A 20,769-nucleotide genomic window follows, 5' to 3' on the forward strand; every position below is an offset into this window, starting at 1 on the left:
GGACACGGGGAGGGGGAAGGGTAAGCTGGGACAAAGTGAGAGAGTGGCATGGACATATATACACTACCAAATGTAAAATAGATAGCTAGTGGGAAGCAGCTGCATAGCACAGGGAGGTCAGCTCGGTGCTTTGTGTCCACCTAGAGGGGTGGGATAGGGAGGGTGGGAGGGAGATGCAAGAGGGAGGAGATACGGGGATGTATGTGTACGTATAGCTGATTCACTTTTTTATAAAGCAGAAACTAACACACCCTTGTAAAGCAATTATACTCCAATAAAGATGTTAAATAAATAAATAAATAAATAAATAAAATACAAAGAAAAAAGAAAAACACATTACGGGTAATTGAAATTGATAAGTTGATGGGTAGTTTTAATAGCAAATTAGACACAGCTGGGTAAACTGGAAAATCAAAAGAAATATCTAGAAAGAAGCACGGAGAAATAAGAAGAAAAGAAAAGATAAAGAGTACAGGGTAAGGCACATAGAGGCTGTAAAGGTCCAACATGTATTTAATTAGATTTCCAGAAGGAGAGAAGAAAGAGAATGTAGCAGAAGTAATATATGAAGAAATAATGACTGATAATTTTTGCTTTATTTCCAACAATAATCCTCAGAATCAAAGAGACCAAGTACCCCAACAAGGAAATAAAAAAGCCATACCTAAACATATCATAGTGAAACCATAGGTCACTCCATTTCTTCTGAGGTGATTCCATGACATTATCTTCTATACACAAAATATTTAGGAACTGTAATCCACATGGAAATGATCACCCTCCAACCTTCCTGCCAACAACCAGGACTTTTGGCAATGCACTAAAGAGGCATGACATTCATGATATATCCTACTGCACACTTATGAAGTTCATGCCTCCATTAAGTGCAGGAAGTGACCCTTACAAGTATCCTGAGGTTGCCATTCCTACATGGCTTTTTTTTTTTTTTCTGGCCACACTGCACGGCTTGCAGGATCTTAGTTCCCCAAGCAGGGATCAAACCCTCGCGCCCTGCAACAGATGCATGGAGTCCTAACCACTGGACCTCCAGGGACTTCCCCCTACATGGCTTTTTGAAAAGTGCTCTGCTCAACATAGATGGACGAAGAGGAAATAATGTGCGCTGATGACAAGTGTTGAAGATGCTGAGTTCAAAGCTGCTCATCACTCTCAACTGTAGCTTCAACTGTCTGCTTTATGGGTTAGCCATAGTAAGTTGGACTTTCTTCTCCTGTAATAAATTAATAACAGAAGAATATCTAAAATCTATGGAGGGGGCTTCCCTGGTGGCACAGTGGTTAAGAATCTGCCTGCCAATGCAGGGGACACAGGTTCCATCCCTGGCCCAGGAAGAGCCCACATGCCGCGGAGCAACTAAGCCCGCGTGCCACAACTACTGAGCGTGTGCTCTAGAGTCCACGAGCCACAACTACTGAAGCCTGCGTGCCTAGAGCCCGTGCTCCGCAATAAGAGAAGCCACTGCAATAAGAAGCCCGCACACCACAACGAAGAGTAGCCCCCGCTCGCCACAACTAGAGAAAGCCCACGCGCAGCAACAAAGACCCAATGCAGACATAAATAAATAAATAAATAAATAAATAAATAAATAAAATTAAAATTAATAAATAAAATAAAATCTATGGAGGGCTTAGTATGTACTAGACACTGTTCTAGGTGATGGAAATAAAGTAGGGAACAAAACAGATCAAAATCCCTGTCCTTATGGAGCAAGCCAGTGCATTGTAGTAAAATATACACACAGTATGTTAGATAGTGATAAGTTTAAGGGGGAGAATATGATGCATGGAAAATGGCATCAGGTGTTGGGGGGTACAAATTTTATATAAGATTTTTGAAGAAAATCTTGGAGAAGTTGAGGAAGCAAGCGAATGCCCTGGGGAAGACCATTCCACACCAAGCGCAAAGCGAGTGCAAAGGCAGTGAGAGGAGAACACATCTGAAAAGTTCAAGAAACAGAATAGAGGCCAATGTGCTGGAGCAGCAAGCATGAGGGGGGGCAGTGGAAGGAGATGAGGACACGGAAGTGATAGGACCCAGTTTATGAGGACTGGTAGGTCGTGGTAAGGACTAGGCTGTTCATTCTGTGTAGGGTGGTAAGCCACCAGAGTGTTGGAGTATCACGGGCTGATTGACTGCTGAACTGAGAACTGACTTCAGGGGGCCCCCAGCAGGAGTACCTTTTTGGAGAGTTGATTGGACCAAGATAGTGGTAGGTTGGGAAGACTGATTGAGAAATGATTAAATTCAGGAAATGGTAGGTGTTGCTGACAGAATTCCTAACAAGTTGGCCATGGGGTGTAAAAGGGTGAGCTACTTATGACACCAGCATTTTTGCCTTGAGAAGTTGGAAGAGGGAAGATTGGTGATGTTGCTGGTGAGGGGAGAATATCAGGAGCTTGACATTGGCCATGTAAGCCTGAGATGTCTATTAAGCATCCAAATGTAAATGTCAGTTAGTTAGACAGATGAGTGTAGAGTTAAAGAGAGGTCCGGGGACTTCCTTGGTGGCGCAGTGGTTAAGAATCCGCCTGTCAATGCAAGGGACACGGGTTCAAGCCCTGGTCCGGGAAGATCCCACATGCCGCGGAGCAACTAAGCCCGTGCGCCACAACTACTGAGTCTGTGCTCTAGAGCCCGCGAGACACAGCTACTGAGGCCCGCGCACCTAGAGCCTGTGCTCTGCAACAAGAGAAGCCACCACAATGAGAAGCCCGCGCACCGCAACGAAGAGTAGCCCCCGCTCACTGCAACTAGAGAAAGCCCGCGTGCGGCAATGAAGACCCAGCACAGCCAAAAATAAATAAATAAAATAAATAAAAGATTTATTTAAAAAAAAAAAAAAAGAGAGGTCCGGGCTTGACATAAAAATGTGGTAATCACGAATGTATCTGAGTGTCCTCACCATCCCAACTCCTGAAACCCAAACACAGGAACTGAAGAGATTCCCACTTATTTTTCAAGACTCAGAAACCAAAATGATGTTGGATAACAATGGCACCCCTCACTATCTGAAATTTCACTGTTCAAATTCGGAATTTAAGTGATTTGGCTATCAAAGGACACTTATTTTTGGATAGCAAAGGATACTTGTTGCTTGATGAGAAGATATTTATAGCCATGAGATTCTATGTCTGAATGCAGATAGAAAAGAAATTAAGTCCGTAGGGCTTTCCAATATTTCATGGTCATAAAGATGAAAAGATGCTTAAAAAAAAAAAGAGGAGTGGCCAGGGAAAAATCAGGAAAATCAGATTAATATGGTGTTGTGGAAGCAGAGATAAGAAAATTTCAAGGAAAAGAAAGTTATGAGGGGACTTCCCTGGTGGCGCAGTGGTTGAGAATCTGCCTGCCAATGCAGGGGCCACGGGTTCGAGACCTGGTCTGGGAAGATCCCACATGCCGCGGAGCAACTAAGCCCGTGCGCCACAACTACTGAGTCTGCGCTCTAGAGCCCACGAGCCACAACTACTGAAGCCTGCGTGCCACAACTACTGAAGCCTGCGTGTCTAGAGCCCATGCTCCACAGCAAGAGAAGCCACTGCAATGAGAAGCCCGTGCACTGCAATGAAGACCCAACAACAAAGACCCAATGCAGCCAAAAATAAATTAATTAATTAAAAAAAAAGAAAGTTATGATATGTATTACATACTAAGAGCAGTCAAATAAAATGAGAACTGAGAAATGACCATTGGATTTAGCAACAATGGAGGGCACTGGTGACCTTGAGAAGGGCAATTATGGTGGTTTAGTGAAAATAAAACATGATTAGTTAATCTGATGAAAACTATGAATCTTCTTCCCCTCAAAATGTCTGTGTGTGTGCATCCATAATTTCACATAGAATTTCACTGGGGTTTCATGGACTTCAGGAGCCTATTCATGGCCCCATTAGGTATCCATCAATCTCAATTTAAAAATCCTTGGAAACAATTAATTGTGGGGAGTGGAGTGTGGATTACAAAACTGGATGGAAGGGTAGATCATGGGCAGGAAAGAAACAATTTGTACCTTACACCTTTATGCTATTCAAATATTTTAAACATCGGCATATCTTACTTTTTCAATAAAAACGTTAATTAAAACAAAACTTTATTGAAGCTTCTATCAATACATCTTTAATACTTAACTGTGTGTGTGTGTGTGTGTGTGAGAGAGAGAGAGAGAGAGTTTATGTTATTTTATTTCCTCTAACACATAAAGCTCTTTAGTGCTTTAGAACCTTTGCACTAGAACCTTTGCACATTTTTTTTCTCTCTGCCTGGGATGTTTCTCCCCACCCCACCCTTGCATTGCATGCTAATTCCTTCTCCTTTAGGTCTCAGTTCAAATGTTACCAGTTTAGAGAGGTTTCCTTGTCAGACATTGTCTCCCAACAGCCATTCTCTGTTTCTGGCCTGATGACAGAACACGCATTTTGTGAGCACAGCTCCAGAAGTTCTTCCTGTTCCCCAGTCCCAGCGGATGAACCTTCATTGTTTTAAGACTGTCACGGTCATCCCTTGGGATTGGGTAAGGGGTGGTTATGTGGCCAAGTTCTGGTGAGTGAGAAGTTGGGGAAGTATGCTGGGATTTCTGGGGAAAATAATTCTCCCTGATAAAAAGGAGCAGCAGGGAGAAGACCTCCATGTGGTTGAGTTAGTTTCGGATGTCTGGAGTTGTAGCAGCCATGTAGAAAACCATGGGAATTGCAGAGAAGCCAACCAAGGTTCCAACATCCTCATAGTTAATTAAATGATCCAACCCTGCTACCACCTATGTCCAGACTTCTTTTAGGTGAGTTAATGAATGTCTTCCCTGCTTACACCATCTTTGGTGAAAAAGTTCCTACTGACCCACTCTCCCTAACCACTCAATTCAAAGGAGATTATGTTTTCCCCACTCCCTGTCTGCAGCTGGTGCTCTCTCTGACCCTTACCTGCTTCTTTTATGACACATATCATGACTTTCAATTTACATATGTACATATGCATATTTATATTCAAATATACTGTGTATATATACATATACATATTTGCCTGTCATTATCTTGTCTCTTTCTCAAGGAATACAAGTTCCTTAAGGACAGGGACTTTTCTGTCTTGTTCACCGTTGTACTCTAGCACCTAGCATGTTGCCTGGCTCAATAAACATCTGTTGAATAAATGAAAAACTGAAGGAATGATGGGATGGATGAACAAACATACCAGTCCTCCCCTGCTAACTGAACATTCCTTGAGGATGGTGTACATGTCCCATATCCTCAAAATGTAAAACACAATACCTGGCACTTAACCTATACATAATAAATCATTGTTAAATTAGTTAATACTGTCTCAGATTGCCAACAGTATCTCTATGTTGTGCAGGCTTCTGGCCTAACCAAAGAGTAGAAGGGAAGGTTTAAAAAAACAGGAAAACCAAAGATGTACAATTGATAGACCAATTTCCATTCCACTGCAGCTGTTTTCCTTTATTCCATTTGGTTATACATATTAGTGAACTTGAACTGATTCATACAACTTTAGGTAACTGGAGTATAATATACTATGATATCTAAGAAAAAAATATTTGTACTCATGCATAATCTCTTATTCTTCATTTCAGTATTTTTCTTATTTTATGTAAGGATTTTAAACTCTGTATATATAAACACTATATTTTCAAAAAAGGAAAAAAAAAAAAAAAGACAGCTACAAAGGAAGCAGAAGAAACATATACTTCTCTCCCAGGATTTTAAGATTCATGAAATGGTCTAAGTCAGCTCTATTTTAAATTTCAAACAAACGACCACACAAAACCAACCAGGTCCAATAGCAAACTGTCTATTGGTTAACAGTACAAACTCTGGGGATGGACTGACTCAATTCAAAGGCTCCACAACTAAAAATATCAGCAGCCTTCAGCAAATTACTTAACCCTGCTCTGAGCCTCAGTTTCCCCATTTGTAAAACAGAGACACTGATAGTGGATACAACTAGAATTACTGAGGAGATAAATGACATAACAAACCTACAGTACTTAGTGACAGACCCATAGTAAGAGCTCAAAAATGTGAACTGTATTATTTTTATTCAAATGTAAGTTTTTATCACTCATCAAATTTCTCCTCAAATCTAGTATATATTTTTTGTTTATATTTACCTAGAACTCTACTTAGCTAAGAAATTATTCATATTCATGAGACAAATTATCTGTAATTAACTATAATATAACTACATTTTTATGATATAAACTCTCAAGAATATCTTCAACAGTTTACCGATTACTGACCTTGTTAAAAGAATCAATAAACCTTAGATGACTCTTCCCCAATATTTATTGCAGTCAGCCAGCAGCATCATGGCCAAGCGAGGAGGTAGCTAGCACAGTCAAGTTCGAGGAAGTAGTCAGCATGCCCAAAGATTGGTTACTTACAGGGGAATGGAGCAAGTAAGTAAATATATTGAGGGTAATATAAGCCAGGTTTCTCACTGTTAGAGAAGGAAGTTACAAATATAAAAAGGGGAACCTTGTGGTGTTTGACAGGAATTGAAGGTATTGGTGTGAACACATGGCTTTCAATAGATTAAAAAAAAATTAGAGATATATAGTTGTGAGTGTGTGCATTTATATGTGTGTGTGAGTATATAGTGATAGCTCATTAGCAGTGAATACACATAGTGTCCAGATCTTGGTTTCTAAACACCAAACTCCACTAAAAGGAAGCAGAGCTCCTTGGAGAAATGGCTGGTTCCAGGGCTGGGGCATGGAAAGTACAAGATGAGAATGGTACATCTTGTTATGTTACAAAGTAAGGAAATACTCAAAGAATGATGGGAACATGTCAAAAGGACAGAGAACCCAGTCTGGAGGGGGCACCACTGGGCAAATCTGGGACAAACTGAGCATCAAATAAATAATGATGGTAATGGATCATAACCCATTGAACAAAATAGGAATCCATGGACACATAATGATATAAATACATGAATTAAGGGGAAAGTGGAGGGAAGAGAAAGTGCTTCTCTATGTCAACTATAAATGTAGAGAGAGTGATGGAATCAGAAAAATCACCATTTGACAACCACCATAGTAACAATTGATTCAAACAAGAATCATCAATAGATGCTAAAAATAGCAGAGGAGTTTTGTAGAGGACTGAGATATCCACCTGGTTTCAAAGCATCTTCCCATTAGATACCTACTAATTACAAAAGGGATAGTAATAACTTCATAGTGAAGGAAACATGCAGACACCACCTTAACCAAGTGATCAAAGGCAACAACGCCTTGGGGCTTCCCTGGTGGCGCAGTGGTTAAGAATCCGACTGCTAATGCAGGGGACACGGGTTTGAGCCCTGGTCCAAGAAGATCCCACATGCTGCGGAGCAACTAAGCCCGTGCACCACAACTACTGAGCCTGTGCTCTAGAGCCTGAGAGCCACAACTACTGAAGCCCACGTGCCTAGAACTCATGTTCCACAAGAAGAGAAGCCACCGCAATGAGAAGCCAGTGCACTGCAATGAAGAGTAGCCCCCGCTCACTACAACTAGAGAAAGCCCGTGCGCAGCAACAAAGACCCAATGCAGCCAAAAATAAATAAATAAATAAATAAATATATAAATAAATCTTGTTTTTAAAAAAAGGGCAACAATGCCAATTATGGGATAAATCAGCATGGCGTGCCACACGATGAGGATAGTTCACTTCTGTGACATTCCTGCCAAAATGCTTGACTTAAATCTGATCACGTGGAAACGTCAGACAAATCCAAGATGAGAAGCAGTCTACAAAGTCACTGGCCTGTGCTTTTAAAATCTATTCAGGTTGTGACAGATAAGGAAAGACTTAGGAACTGTTCCAGATTGAAGGAGACTAAAGAGACATGGCAAACATATGTAACACATGATCCTGTACATTATTGGGACAACTGGCAGAATTTGAATAGCGTTTGCGGATTAGATGATAGTATTACATCAATGTGAAATCAAAATTCTTCATTTTGATGGTTATGTGGAGGAGATCTTCCTTATTTTTAGGAAATACACACTGAAGTATTTAGGGGTAATTGGGCATCACATCTGCCAACTTTCAGAAGAGAAAGAAAATATAAAGTAAATGTGATAAAGTATCAACAAGAGGGGAAATTGGTAAATGACATACAGGAATTCTTTGCACTCTTTTTAAAAAATTTTATTTATTTATTACTTATTTTTGGCTGCGTTGGGTCTTCGTTGCTGGACACAGGCTTTCTCTAGTTGCGGCAAGCAGGGGCTACTCTTCATTGCGGTGCGTGGACTTCTCATTGCGGTGGCTTCTCTTGTTGTGGAGCACGGGCTCTAGGCACGCAGGCTCAGTAGTTGTGGCGCACGGGCTTAGTTGTTCCGCAGCATGTGGGATCTTCCCGGACCAGGGCTCAAACCTGTGTCCCCTGCATTGGCAGGCGGATTCTTAACCACTGCACCACCAGGGAAGCCCTGCACTCTTCTTTATACTTTTCTGTTACTGAAATTATTTCAACAATTTAAAAAACATACTTATAGTTCACACTACAGTCGAAGCCTTATGACAATTTTTTATATAACAGTAGGGATAAAGATCAAACCAGGTTTAATAATTTGTTAATTTGTTAATATGTGCTGACCAGAGTTATGACTCCAAGGTCATTTCCAGTCATTCTCTAATAAAACTACAGAGGACAGTGACATTGAAACATACACTACAATACATTCAGAAGGATAGTGGTGACATTACTTCTGGGTCCCTTGTGAGTCTTATTGAGCTGGCCAAAACGTGACTTAGGTTTCTAAGTAAAAATAAAAGACACATTTTTTATTTTCACCAAGAACTTTATTGAACAACGTATTCACCTTTTTGTTCCACTACCTTCTGCCATTTTTCAGGCAACTTCATAATTCCATCTCCCCCGAACTTTTTATCTTTTTGAGCAAAGAACTGTTCCAGGTGCCTTTTACAGTCTTCCAGGGAATTGAAATTTTTTCCATTAAGAGAATTTTGTAAAGACCGAAATAAATGGACATACGAAGGTACAATGTTTGGTGAATACAGCCGATGAATCAGAACTTCCCAGCCAAGCTGTAACAGTTTTTGCCTGGTCATCAAAGAAACATGCAGTCTTGCATTAACCTGATGAAGAGTATGTGTTTTCTGTTGACTAATTCCAGACGCTTTTCGTCAAGTGCTGCTTTCAGTTGGTCTAATTAGGAGCAGTACTTGTTGGAATTAATCATTTGGTTTTCCAGAAGGAGCTCATAATAGAGGACTGCCTTCCAATCCCACCATATACACAACATCACCTTCTTTGGATGAAGACCGGCTTTTGGTGTGGTTGGGGGTGGTTCATTTCACTTGCCCCACAATCTCTTCCATTCCACATTACTGTACAGTACCCACTTTTCATCGCCTTTCACAATTTGTTTTAAAAATGGAATGTTTTCATTACATTTAAGTAGAGAATCACGTGCGGAAATATGGTCAAGAAGGTTTTCTTTGCTTAACTTATGCAGAACCCAAACATCAAAGCAATTCACATAACCAAGCTGGTGCAAATGATTTTCAATGCTTGATTTGGATATTTTGAATATGTTGGCTATCTCCTGTGTAGTATAACGTTGATTGTTCTCAATTAATGTCCCGATGTGATTGTTATCAACTTCAACTGGTCTACCTGACAGTGAAGCACCATGCAGCGAGAAATCTCCAGCACAAAACTTCACAAACTAGTTTTGACACGTTTGATCAGTCATAGCACCTTCTCCATACACTGTATAAATCTCTTTTTGTGTTCCAGTTGCACTTTTACCTTTCTTGAAATAATAAAGCATAATATGCCAAAAATGTTGTTTTCTTCCATCTTCAATATTAAAATGGCTACACAAAAATTCACCAATTTTGATAAGTTTTTTTCTAAATGCATGCTGATATGACAGTTGTCACAATACAATCTAACAAAATTGTTTCAAATGAAGTTAAAGACAACTAAGCGCCACTAGAGCCATCTTATGGAAAACACCAAACGAACTTTTTGGCCAACTAAATAGTTGGAAGAAACTGGGGAAGACTCACTGCTCAGTAGGCCTCCTGGAACCCAAAGGAACCAAAGTCTTGACAAGACAGGCTAAAGACCAGGGACCTGGAGAAGTTTCCTTCACCTGAGGAACTTTAGGATGCAGTTTGGATTAAAGTAGAATTCAGTAAATATCAGTTTAAAAAAAATTTACTGGAGGGTGATGTACTTACAGAAATGCATATAAATTATAAGTGTAGAGCTCGCCAGATTATGCCAAAGTGGACCCCCTGTGTAACCACCACCCAGCTTATGAACTGGAGACAGCCAGAAGCTCCTCTCCACACCTTCTCCAATCATTACTGCTTCCCAGAGATTCTCTGACTTACTGCACCAGAGATTTGTTTTACCAGTTCTAATAATACTTTCAACTGCTCAGGGGTTTCAGCATTAAATTTTACTTTTAAAATTCAATTTTCTTTTGTTTTTCTGCATACAAATAATTCACACCCAAGGTAGAAATTCTGAACATTCACTATGTCTTTTAAAGCTTTAATAAATGGCATAGTTCAGTTCTGGAAAAGCCATTTAACAAGGATGAATTTCACAGCTCAACTTTAAAAGTTCTTTCCCTTGGCAGTCACTCTGGAAAGAAAAGACTCCATTAGCCAATTCATACTCATTCCATAAAGTTATTAGACATCTACAATGGGCCATAGTAATATACTAAGGTCTTAGTAGCATAAGGAAATTATTCTGTTCCCACGTGACAACATCAGCTAAATGAAGTTAAAATGAGCCATTGCCTACTTAAACACAAGTTAAACATAATTACTGGTTTCAAACTCAGCCTAAGTAACCAAGTATTATTTGCAGTCAGTGACTCTTGACTAACAGCCACTACCACTAATTAACGTAGTAAAGATGAAAATGGCAAAATTGGACAACTGGTCACAGCAGACGGGTGTTCCCACATATGAATCCCTCCTGGTTCTCTGCTTCTCCTAGGAAGGGTTAAGACAAAGCCCCATAAACTTTTGAGCAAATATAAAGGCAAGAGTCAGAAAAAGAATCCTATCTGGTAGTACACCACCAAGAGAGTGAACCAACCATATGATTTTTCAAGGTTAACTGTTAGCCAGAAAGATTCATAACAGTCTTCAACAACAGTAAAGACAATATCTTGTATAAATCTATTTGTCCTAAGATCCAGTGAAGGCTCTCTAGCTACGTATATCCTGCTCGAAGCCTCATTCTGCAGCTATACAGCCATATTCACAGAACATCTAACCAATGCCCATCAATGAAGAAGTACGATCTGTAAAAAAATCTGGCTCCCTAGATCTACCAGGCAGTTAAATACATCCTTGGCAACTATTTTGAGCAGCTGAAATTCTAAGGACCATACTTTTTTTTTTTTTTTTTAATTTGGGAATGAGCCTTAGATGAAAGATAAGTCAGGTCTAAAAGAAACGCATTCCTGCTTCGTGAGAATCTGACCGAAGTACTATAGAGAGTCCTAGGGGAAAGAAATACAGTAGTGAACGCTGCTGACCTCTAGTGCTGAATAGAAGAATTACATGTCCCACTCAAAAGACCCAAAGGGCAGAGGCCTGGCACCAAAAAACCTGAGTGGCTGGTCACTGATTTCCCCAGTGTGAGGGCAAAAAGGAGCAAAGTTTAAATCTTTTACATTCATTGTGATCATTGCTATGTTTTGATGTACTGTTATCATCTCATATATATGTATTTTTTCTGTTTACCATGCTTTTTCTTTGCTTCTCTTATACCCTGCCTTCTGTTCAATGAATAGTTTTATTTCCCTTTGACTGACTTGGAGTTATATTTACATTCCTTTTATACTCTAAATAAAAATTTCTAACAAAATCCTAAATTATTCACCTTCTTATCTTCCTCCTAAATAAGACCTTAGTCCTCCTTCTGAATCAGGGGTGGGCATTATTGCCCTAAGGGTTGGTTCATTTGCTCATGATGTGCTTATTCAATAACCGCATTTTTATTTTCTAGGATTTCTAACTGGTTCTTTAAATATCTACCTTTACCATTTCATTTCTGACCACTTTTATTTCACAATTTCTTATTCTTCTAGAAAGAAAAGTTATCCTTCCTTTATGTCTTTGAGTGTTCTAAACATATTTTAGGGTTTTTTTTAACTTTATTTTTTGGCCACACCACGAGGCATGTGGGTTCTTAGTTCCCCGATCAGTGATCGAACCCACACCCCCTGCACTGGAAGTGCAGAGTCATAGCCGCTGGACTGCCGGGGAAGTCCCTGAACATATTTATTTTAAAGTTATTATCAGTTCGCTCCATTATTTTCATTTCAATTACAGTGAATTCATCTCCTGATGCAGATTTTGTTGGTTATCTTTCTTTTGGCTAGGTTTTCTTGTATGTTTTGGAAGCTTAACTTCTAAGCTTTTCATGAATGGAAAAAGTTTCCCCATACATGTTATCTTTCCTTCCCTCATGGTTTTGTGGTAACCTCTACCCAATTCTCCAGGAACGTCAACCAGAAACAAGTCTTACATTAGTAATCTGAGACTCTGTTTGCACCATGAAATTTGGGAGACAGGAGTTTCCAGGCACTAAGTGAGAGGGTAGCTGGACTTAGGTCTGGATTCAATGTTGTGTCTGCTTCCTAAGTATTCAACTTCATATAAACTATGTCTTCATGCACAGATGGGATGTAGTTTTTTTCAATCTCTATTGAGTTTAGGGAGCCCTACCTAAATTCCTAATTGCAAGCAGCAATCCAGGCCCCAGTTAGCCACATTCCATGGTTCTACCCACCCCTTCAATCTGTTACCTTTTAAGTTACAAACTCCAGACTGCCTCTATTTCTGGATCCATAGCCCAGCAAGATTACAGCTCCTTGTTCCTGGTCAACAAAAGAGTTTATCTTGTTTTTGAATATGGATATGTAATTTCAATCTTTTCTTGTTAATTCTACCATGTGTTTGGAGCAAAGGGAGTGGCATCAAAGTGTGTACTATCTTGACCAGAAGTCAGTTTCATTCACTTTTCTGAAAAAGCCTATATGTTGGTCCTTTGACAGTACCATGGTTAACAGTGATGGCTAAAAAGCAGCCTGGGAGCTACACATTCTCTTTCTAGTTTTACCAATAAATATTTTATAAGGTTGGGGATAACTGACTTGTACAATTTGGCCAATGACATTAACTAGAGCTTCTGTCAGAAATAATTGATTTTATAACTGTGTTTACTGCATATCTAAACACGTGATACTTCATTACCCAAATTCCCCTATCTTTGCACTTTGAGGTCCAAAAAATTAACCCATGGGAAGTCAACAAATAAATAAACTACATTCATGCTTTGATGTTGCAATGACACCAAACTTAAAATATTGGTGCAAAGGACAGGGATAAGATTCAAATTTACCCAAAATAATTTATCTATAGTTAAGAATTATAAAAATTATATTAAGGATTTACCAGCTTTTTGAAAGTATGATATTTGTTTTGTGACTGTGCTGAATAAAAGGAGTCTTATAGAGGTGCACCCCGGAATTTTTACAGATGAAATGGTATAATCTGATTAAAAGAATCTGGGGTGGTGGACATTGGCTGATGGGGATTTATAGATGAAGCAGTTTTGGCCTTGGGTTAATAATTGTTAAAACTAGGTGGGAAAGATGGGGACTATGGGTGTTCATTGTACTGACAGGAACTATGCAGGTGCAGGTCTGGAATTTTAACCTACACAAGCTAAACTGGTAGCTACCCTATTACTGTTCCATTGATGATGGCAGAAGACACAAGCCCCCGGGTCAGACACAAAGGATGTTAATCACAGCAAAAGCAGTTGCCAGACATTCATATTGGTTTGCAACAGTTCTCCTGCCCCAAGTTTCCTGGGTGTGACACAAAGGGCTGACCACCTTTGTCTGCTCACATAATGGATTTCATTATCAGAGAGGAACACTGAGCTTGGTAGATTCAGTTTTTATAGCAAGTGGAAGCTAAGTCTGCCCTTTGTCATGGGGGAGGTAATACTTCTTCCCTCAAGGTTGCTTGCTGAAAACACAATCCTGAGAAATAGCCCAGGTAAAGAGCAGTCAGGGCCTTGCACTCTTGATATACCCAACAAGAACTTGCAGGGGCGCTCAGGGTCCATGGCAGATTGCCTCACCTAACACACACTATCTCTTTACTTCTGTATGTTTGAAATTATTCATAATAGAAAGTAAATTTTAAAAAGAAATGTACATCTGAGTTGAATATATTTGAAAAGGTATGCACAGCTGCCAGCATAGGTGTGTTAACAGCTACCATTATAACCACATTTCTTTCTCAGAAGCCCTACATATTCCAAATACTTCATTTCTACTTTTTATTATCATGAAAGGAATGCATACTTTTGGCTCCCCAAAAGCAAACCACATAGAAGAGTATTAACTGAAAACTGAGAGACTCTGACCTAGCTGTACAGTTAAGAATTCTGATATATCCTTTCAGAAATGTCCTGTGCTTACATAAGCATATGTATAAACATGTTTTTTTTAAAAAATGCCACTTGGTGGAATCTAAAGAAATGGTACAAATCAACTTATTTGCAAAACGGAAACAGAGTCACAGATGTAGAGAGCAGACTTACGGTTGCCAAGGGGGAAAGTGGCGGGGAGGGATGAATTGGGATACTGACATATACAAACTACTATGTAATATAAAAGAGATAACTAATAAGAACCTACTGTATAGCACAGGGAACTCAACACTCTGTAATGACCTATAATGGGAAAAGAATCTAAAAAAGAGTAGATATGTGTATGTGTATAGCTGATTCACTGTGCTGCACAGCAGAAACTGACACAGCATTGTAAATCAACTATACTCCAATAAAAATTGATAAAAAGATAAAAATAAAAAATGCACTTGAGGACTTCCCTGGTGGCGCGGTGTTAAGAATCCACCTGCCAATGCAGAGGACACGGGTTCGAGCCCTGGTCTGGGAAGATCCCACATGCCGCGGAGCAACTAAGTCCATGCGCCACAACTACTGAGCCTACGCTCTAGAGCCCGCGTGCCTAGAGCCCATGCTCCGCTACAAGAGACGCCACTGAGATGAGAAGCCCGAGCACTGCATCGAAGAGTAGCCCTCACTTGCCACAAGTAGAGAAAGCCCAAGCACAGCAACAAAGACCCAACGCACCCAAAAAAAAAAAAAATGTACTTGGAATCATAAACGTACTGGTTATAGCAGTTGCTTTTTTTACTCGACATTTCCTGTATATTTTCCATGTCTGTACACTAGATCTAACTCATCCTTTTAAACTGCTGCTTCCTCCTTCATTTAATTAATGTTATTATGGACTGAATTGTGTCCATATGTTTAAATTTATATGTTGAATACCTAACCTTCAATGTGACTGTGTTTGGATATGGGGCCTTTAGGGAGGTAACTGAGGTTAAATGAGGGCCTATGATTGGGGCCCTAATATGATAGGACTGGTGTCCTTACATGAGGAAGCAACACTGGAGACCTCTCTCTCTCCAAGCAACCACAGAAGAAAAACCATGTGAGGACACTGTCTACAGGTTGTGAGTAGAGGTCTCACCAGAAACCAACTCTGATGGCACATTGATCTTGGACCCATAGGCTCCAGAACTATGAGAAAATAAATTTCTGTTGTTTAAGTCACCCAGTCTTTGGTACTTTGCTCTGACAGCCCAAGCAGACTAATACAGATTTTTTTTTTTTTTTTTGGCCGTGCCGCACAGCATGTGGGATCTTAGTTCCCCAACCAGGGATTGAACCTGCGCCCCCTGCATTGGAAGTGTGGAGTCTTAACCACTGGACCGCCAGGGAAGTCCCAAATATATTCTATTTCATTCAATTAGTCTCCTAATAAGAGATGTGTAGGGTTTTTTTTAACATTAAATATAAGGCACCAATGATTTTCTCACACATTCATGATGATGGTTAGATACACTCTTAGAAATGAAATGGGTCAAAGGGCACGCACATCTTAAATCTGATACTGCCAAACCACCCTTTAAAAAAGTACTACCAATTTCTGTCCCCCCAATAGGACTGCTTGTTTCCCTAAACTGGAACCAGCCTCCCAGGTGAAAGTGCTCACTCATTCAACAACACTTATTCAGTACTTATTTCTAAATAGGACCAGGCACTGTGCAATTTTCTTAGTATACAGTGGTGAACAAAGGATTAAGTTCTTGCTCTCAAGGATCTGTATTCTAGGGAGAAACAGTTGGTAAGTAAGAATACACACATAAATCCACAAGGTCTGGGAAGCTGTCTCTGAGATAACATCTGAGCAGAGACCCAGATGGAGAAAGAAAACAAATCTTACCAATACTTGAAGAAAGAATGCTAAGAGTGTTTCATGGTTTTAATTGTCTTTTAAAAATAAGCAAAGTTGGGGGACTTCCCTGGCAGTTTGGTGGTTAAGACTCCGCACTTCCAGTGCAGGAGCGTGTTCTATCCCTGTTCGGGGAACTATGATCCCACACGCCACGCAGAGTGGCCAAAAACAAAAAACAAAAAACAAAAAACCCGCAAAGTTGGAGTTCCCTGGTGGGCTAGTGGTTAGGATTTGGTGCTTTCACTGCCATGGCCTGGGTTCAGTCCACGGTCCACGGTCGGGAAACTGAGATCCTGCAAGCCTGAGAGGCGCGGCCAAAAAGAAAAAAAAGCAAAGTTGCAATTCTATTCTTCAGTATACACCAAAAGAATTGGAAACAAACAGGTATTCAAATACTTGTACACCAATGTTCACAGCACCACTATTCTCAATAGGGCTACCACACACGGAAGAATAAACTGCTAATAGAAGCTCAAAGTAGCGCCTTGAAGAATGAGTAGGAAACATCAGAAGAAGTGGAGAAGTTTCTAGACAGAGATGTTAGCAAAGAATGAAATCTAGGGACTGGACAGGGATGAGAAAAATAAGGCAGTTAAAGTAATGACTAGGAAATAAGAGATGAAATATATGGGAGGGAAGGGAAAAGATAGACACTAACTGGTACTCACTTTGATATAAAATGGATCATTCTATCAGCCTCACCAGATACAGCCATTCATTAAGAAGAGTCCAAGGTTCAAGAATAGGAAAAGACCTTCAGGGACAAAACTAAAAACATAAAATGTTCAAGAAGGAAAAAGTTTAGAATGTTCTACTTGTGCCTCTTGCAGTGCCGCCTCTAGCTTTTGATTTAACACTTATTTGCATGCTTTTCTCATCCTCTCTTGCAGATTAGAACTTCCTTTGGAGCAGAGACCACGTCTTTATCACTTAACATTCACAACAGCACTTCAAACACAATCTGAATGAGGCTGAATCTATCATCTCCAACTTAATCATATTAACAGTGCATAATCCCTCCAGTCACTCGGGTACAGTCAGGTCTCCACATACCTGTGGCCAGGGACCAGCCTGGAGCTCTACAATCACCCTCTCCTTATCTTTCTTGTCTTTTTCACCGCTGAGCACAGTTCAACCCCTCATTACACTCATCTAATTAGTATCCTAGCTAATATTTTCCCAGCCAACTCTACCCTCACACTTCCAGAATAACGTCCCTAAAATACAGTATTTTACTCTCCTACTTAGAACCATAAAAATGTCTTACAAAAAATAATTGATTAAAAATAAAGTCAGGGCTTCCCCGGTGGCGCAATGGTTGAGAATCTGCCTGCCAATGCAGGGGACACGGGTTCGAGCCCTGGTCTGGGAAGATCCCACATGCCGCGGAGCAACTAGGCCCGTGAGCCACAACTACTGAGCCTGCGCATCTGGAGCCTGTGCTCTGCAACAAGAGAGGCCGCGATAGTGAGAGGCCCGCGCACCGCGATGAAGAGTGGCCCCCGCTTGCCACAACTAGAGAAAGCCCTTGCACAGAAACGAAGACCCAACACAGCCAAAAATAAATAGATAAATAAGTTAATTAAAAAAAAAAACCCTATCTGTAAAAAAATAAAAATAAAAATAAAGTCAAAATCCTAGCGTAGCGTTCCTGACTCTGCTTTTTCTGCTCTATCTCCTCTAAAGAACATTCACATACCCAGCCCTCTCCTCACACTGAACTATTGAATAGTTTTAGGATTTGCCCTTTGTTCCACCTGGATGCCTTTGCTCACATGGTTCGCTCTGCCCCTGGAATACTTTATACTTCCTCCCCAGCATTTATAACTTTCTTTTTGCTTTACGCAGGTTTTCATCTTCTCTACTAGGCCCTAAGCCCCTTGGGGGCAGGGTCTTTGCATCCTCCACACCTGCCTATCACCTGATATATATCAATATCCGTGCAGGGGTCATCCCCACACGTCATAGCACCACGCCCTGCTCAAAATAGAGAATAATTATTTAAATGAATGATGGTCCATGCTCACTTCCCTCACCCTTCTGTCCAACGCAGAAAGTAAATAACAAATACTTGTTGAATTTAATTGGACAAAAATGAAGGGATATGGCCACATCTTAAAAGCATATTCTAGGTCTTTCCAGCTGTAAAATCCTGACCCAGCTTCCGAGGTATCCCCCACCGAGATCTCTCCTTTTGAAGTTGGATTCCACTGAACGCACACAGGAGCCTCACCTGGAGGACTGTTGCATATAACGGGGATAAGGCCCTTTCTCACTTCTGAGACGCGAGGGCGGAGGGGGAGGGGGCGGGACCTCCAGACCCGCCCAGCAGCACTCCGAGCTGCAAGTGCCACCTTGTCCTTTTCCTAACGTTGTACCGTTTACGATGCGCCATCACGTAGATTTCATCCTCGTAACAATCTCGTGAGGCAGAAATTCTCATCTCCCTAAAGAAACAAAATCAGAGGGGAGATGGAGAAGAGAAGAGGCGTGGCAACGAGCCGCGGCGAGGAAGGCGGGTGGAAGCCCGGGGCGCGAGCTGGATTTCGTTCCTGGCTCAGCCCTGATCCGGCCTGCTCACTCGCAGCGGGAGGAACGGGTCACGCGCGCAGACGACCTGAAGGCCCTGCCGCTCTCACACTCCGGATGCTAACCCTCTGCGAGAGCCCAGCTGCTCAGACTCGCTCCCTCGGCACCCCCAGGGCCCCCCGCGCGCCCGCCCCATTCGCGACCCTGCCGGAAGTCCCGCCTCACCCGCCGCGGCCGTCCCCCATTGGGCCCCGCGCCGGGGTCTCGCCGCCGGTTGGCTGCCCGGCGGCGTGAGCCCTGGGCGGCCACTGCGGGCCCCACGCGAGGTACCACATCGAGACCCGCGGAGACACGGGGTCCAGCGCGGGAGGCGGGGCTGGGGCCGCGGGGCGGGGAGCGCCGCCGGCCGGCGGGACTTCCGCCACGGGACCTGGAAGGGGCCGCGCCGCCGCTGGTGGGAGTTGTAGTCCGGCCGTGGTTGGGGGGGGCCCGCGGCTCATGCGCGGTGCACCGAGGCTTGTTTCACATCTGTAACAACAGGTGAATTGGGCTTTTGATTCTCCCTTTTCGTGCCCCATTGAGGAGCTTCCCGCGGCCGGGGGTGGTCAGCGCGAGGAGGGGTCCGGGTCCGACCGCCGGCTTGGCGGAGAGTGGGGCGGAGAAGCGGGCGGGCCGGAGGAGCAGGCCGGGCATCCGAGGCCTGCCCGGGAAGCCGGCCGGGCCGAGCCGTGAGCAACCAGGCCTCGGCCTGCCGTTGCCATGGAGCCGGGGCGGGGGCGGGGGCGGGGGCCAGACCGGTCCGCCAGGGCGGGCCTCGTAGCCAGGGGCACCGCGGGGGCCGCGGGAGAGGCCGCTTCATTGGCGCAACGACGCCTCCGCCTCAGGGGATGCTCTGTTTCCCGAGGCAGGGCCTGGAGGAAGCCCCCGGAGTGCCCTGGGACCTTTGTCTGCCCCCGTGCCGCCTGGACCGTTCGTCCACAAAGAGGCCTGGTGCATTCTGGACCCCTTGGTTTGCCCCCTTTTGCACCGACCTTGTCACTGGGGGAGGCCAAGGGGTGAGGTGTTCTTTGTTTGATGGTGGTGACTTGCCCCATTTCGCAGGGGAAGACCTAATGCATGTTGGGTCCTTTGTTTGCAGTGAACTGGAGTCCCAGGGGTCCTCAGAGCCCCTGAGCCAGGAGTATGGCGTTAGCATGCTGTCTAATTAGTCATCGTAGAGCAACACTGGTCACCTTAATTGTGATTTTGCAAGGCAGAGGTTGTCCACTTTGCAACCCCCATCCACAGGGGTTTGTCATACGCTGTAGCAAGTGGACTGCAGATGGCCACTTGCAGATTCTCAACCTGTTTTTGGTTGCAACTTACTGGCCAGAGCGAAATGAGACTTTGATAGTTTCCCTTGCAGTTTCTTTAAAGGCGGTAATCCCGCCGTCATTGTGGGTCTTGACTACATTTTATAATTTACACTTAAATTTTGGAGTCTTGGAGTTTCCAGGAGGGAGAATTTTTTTTCCTGATGTAGTATTTGGGATTTATATAGTGGTCTTTATTTATGTAACTGTTTTAGGTGCAGGAAGTACATCCTTTGCTGCATTTTCTTCCTATGTAGGTTGTCCCTTTACCCAAAAGATACTTACTCTCAAAGTGTTTTAATTTATGGAATTGTGGTCCAGAGTTTATCAAAGTTCTTTCCTCTTTCAACCTTTGAAGATGTCAGTATAAAATATTATTTCAAAGAATGAATAGGCAACAGCATGATATCATGGAAATAAGTGGTATAGTATAAGCATGGAAAACTTTGGAGCTCAGTACCTTAACTGCAGGTTTGCATTCTGCCCTGGGCAGTTATAGCATCTTGGGAA

The 20,769-nt window shown here is 42.3% G+C and overlaps 1 protein-coding gene and 1 long non-coding RNA gene across 7 annotated transcripts in view; one reads left to right on the forward strand and one right to left on the reverse strand.

The window, feature by feature from the left end:
- Positions 1-294: 294 nt before the first annotated feature.
- On the reverse strand, positions 295-19,165 carry LOC309637422. The gene is made up of 2 exons (XR_014250526.1): positions 18,612-19,165; positions 295-8,480 (listed from the first exon to the last, which is right to left on the reverse strand). It is a non-coding gene; the product is annotated as an uncharacterized lncRNA (long non-coding RNA).
- Positions 19,166-19,307: 142 nt separating this feature from the next.
- The window catches only part of DHX30 (DExH-box helicase 30), a 33,070-nt gene continuing 31,608 nt past the window's right edge, over positions 19,308-20,769 (forward strand). For 4 of the 6 annotated variants that reach the window (XM_082411963.1, XM_082411970.1, XM_082411965.1 and 1 more), the window contains exon 1: positions 19,308-19,447. The gene's annotated coding sequence lies outside the window, so the exon portion shown is untranslated. The remainder of the gene's footprint in view (positions 19,448-20,769) is intronic. The other 2 variants (XM_082411964.1, XM_082411966.1) reach the window with 1 other exon arrangement.

Source organism: Balaenoptera physalus (assembly GCF_965194825.1).
Source record: "Balaenoptera physalus genome assembly, chromosome: 11".
In the NCBI taxonomy this organism is placed as follows: Eukaryota; Metazoa; Chordata; class Mammalia; order Artiodactyla; family Balaenopteridae; genus Balaenoptera; species Balaenoptera physalus.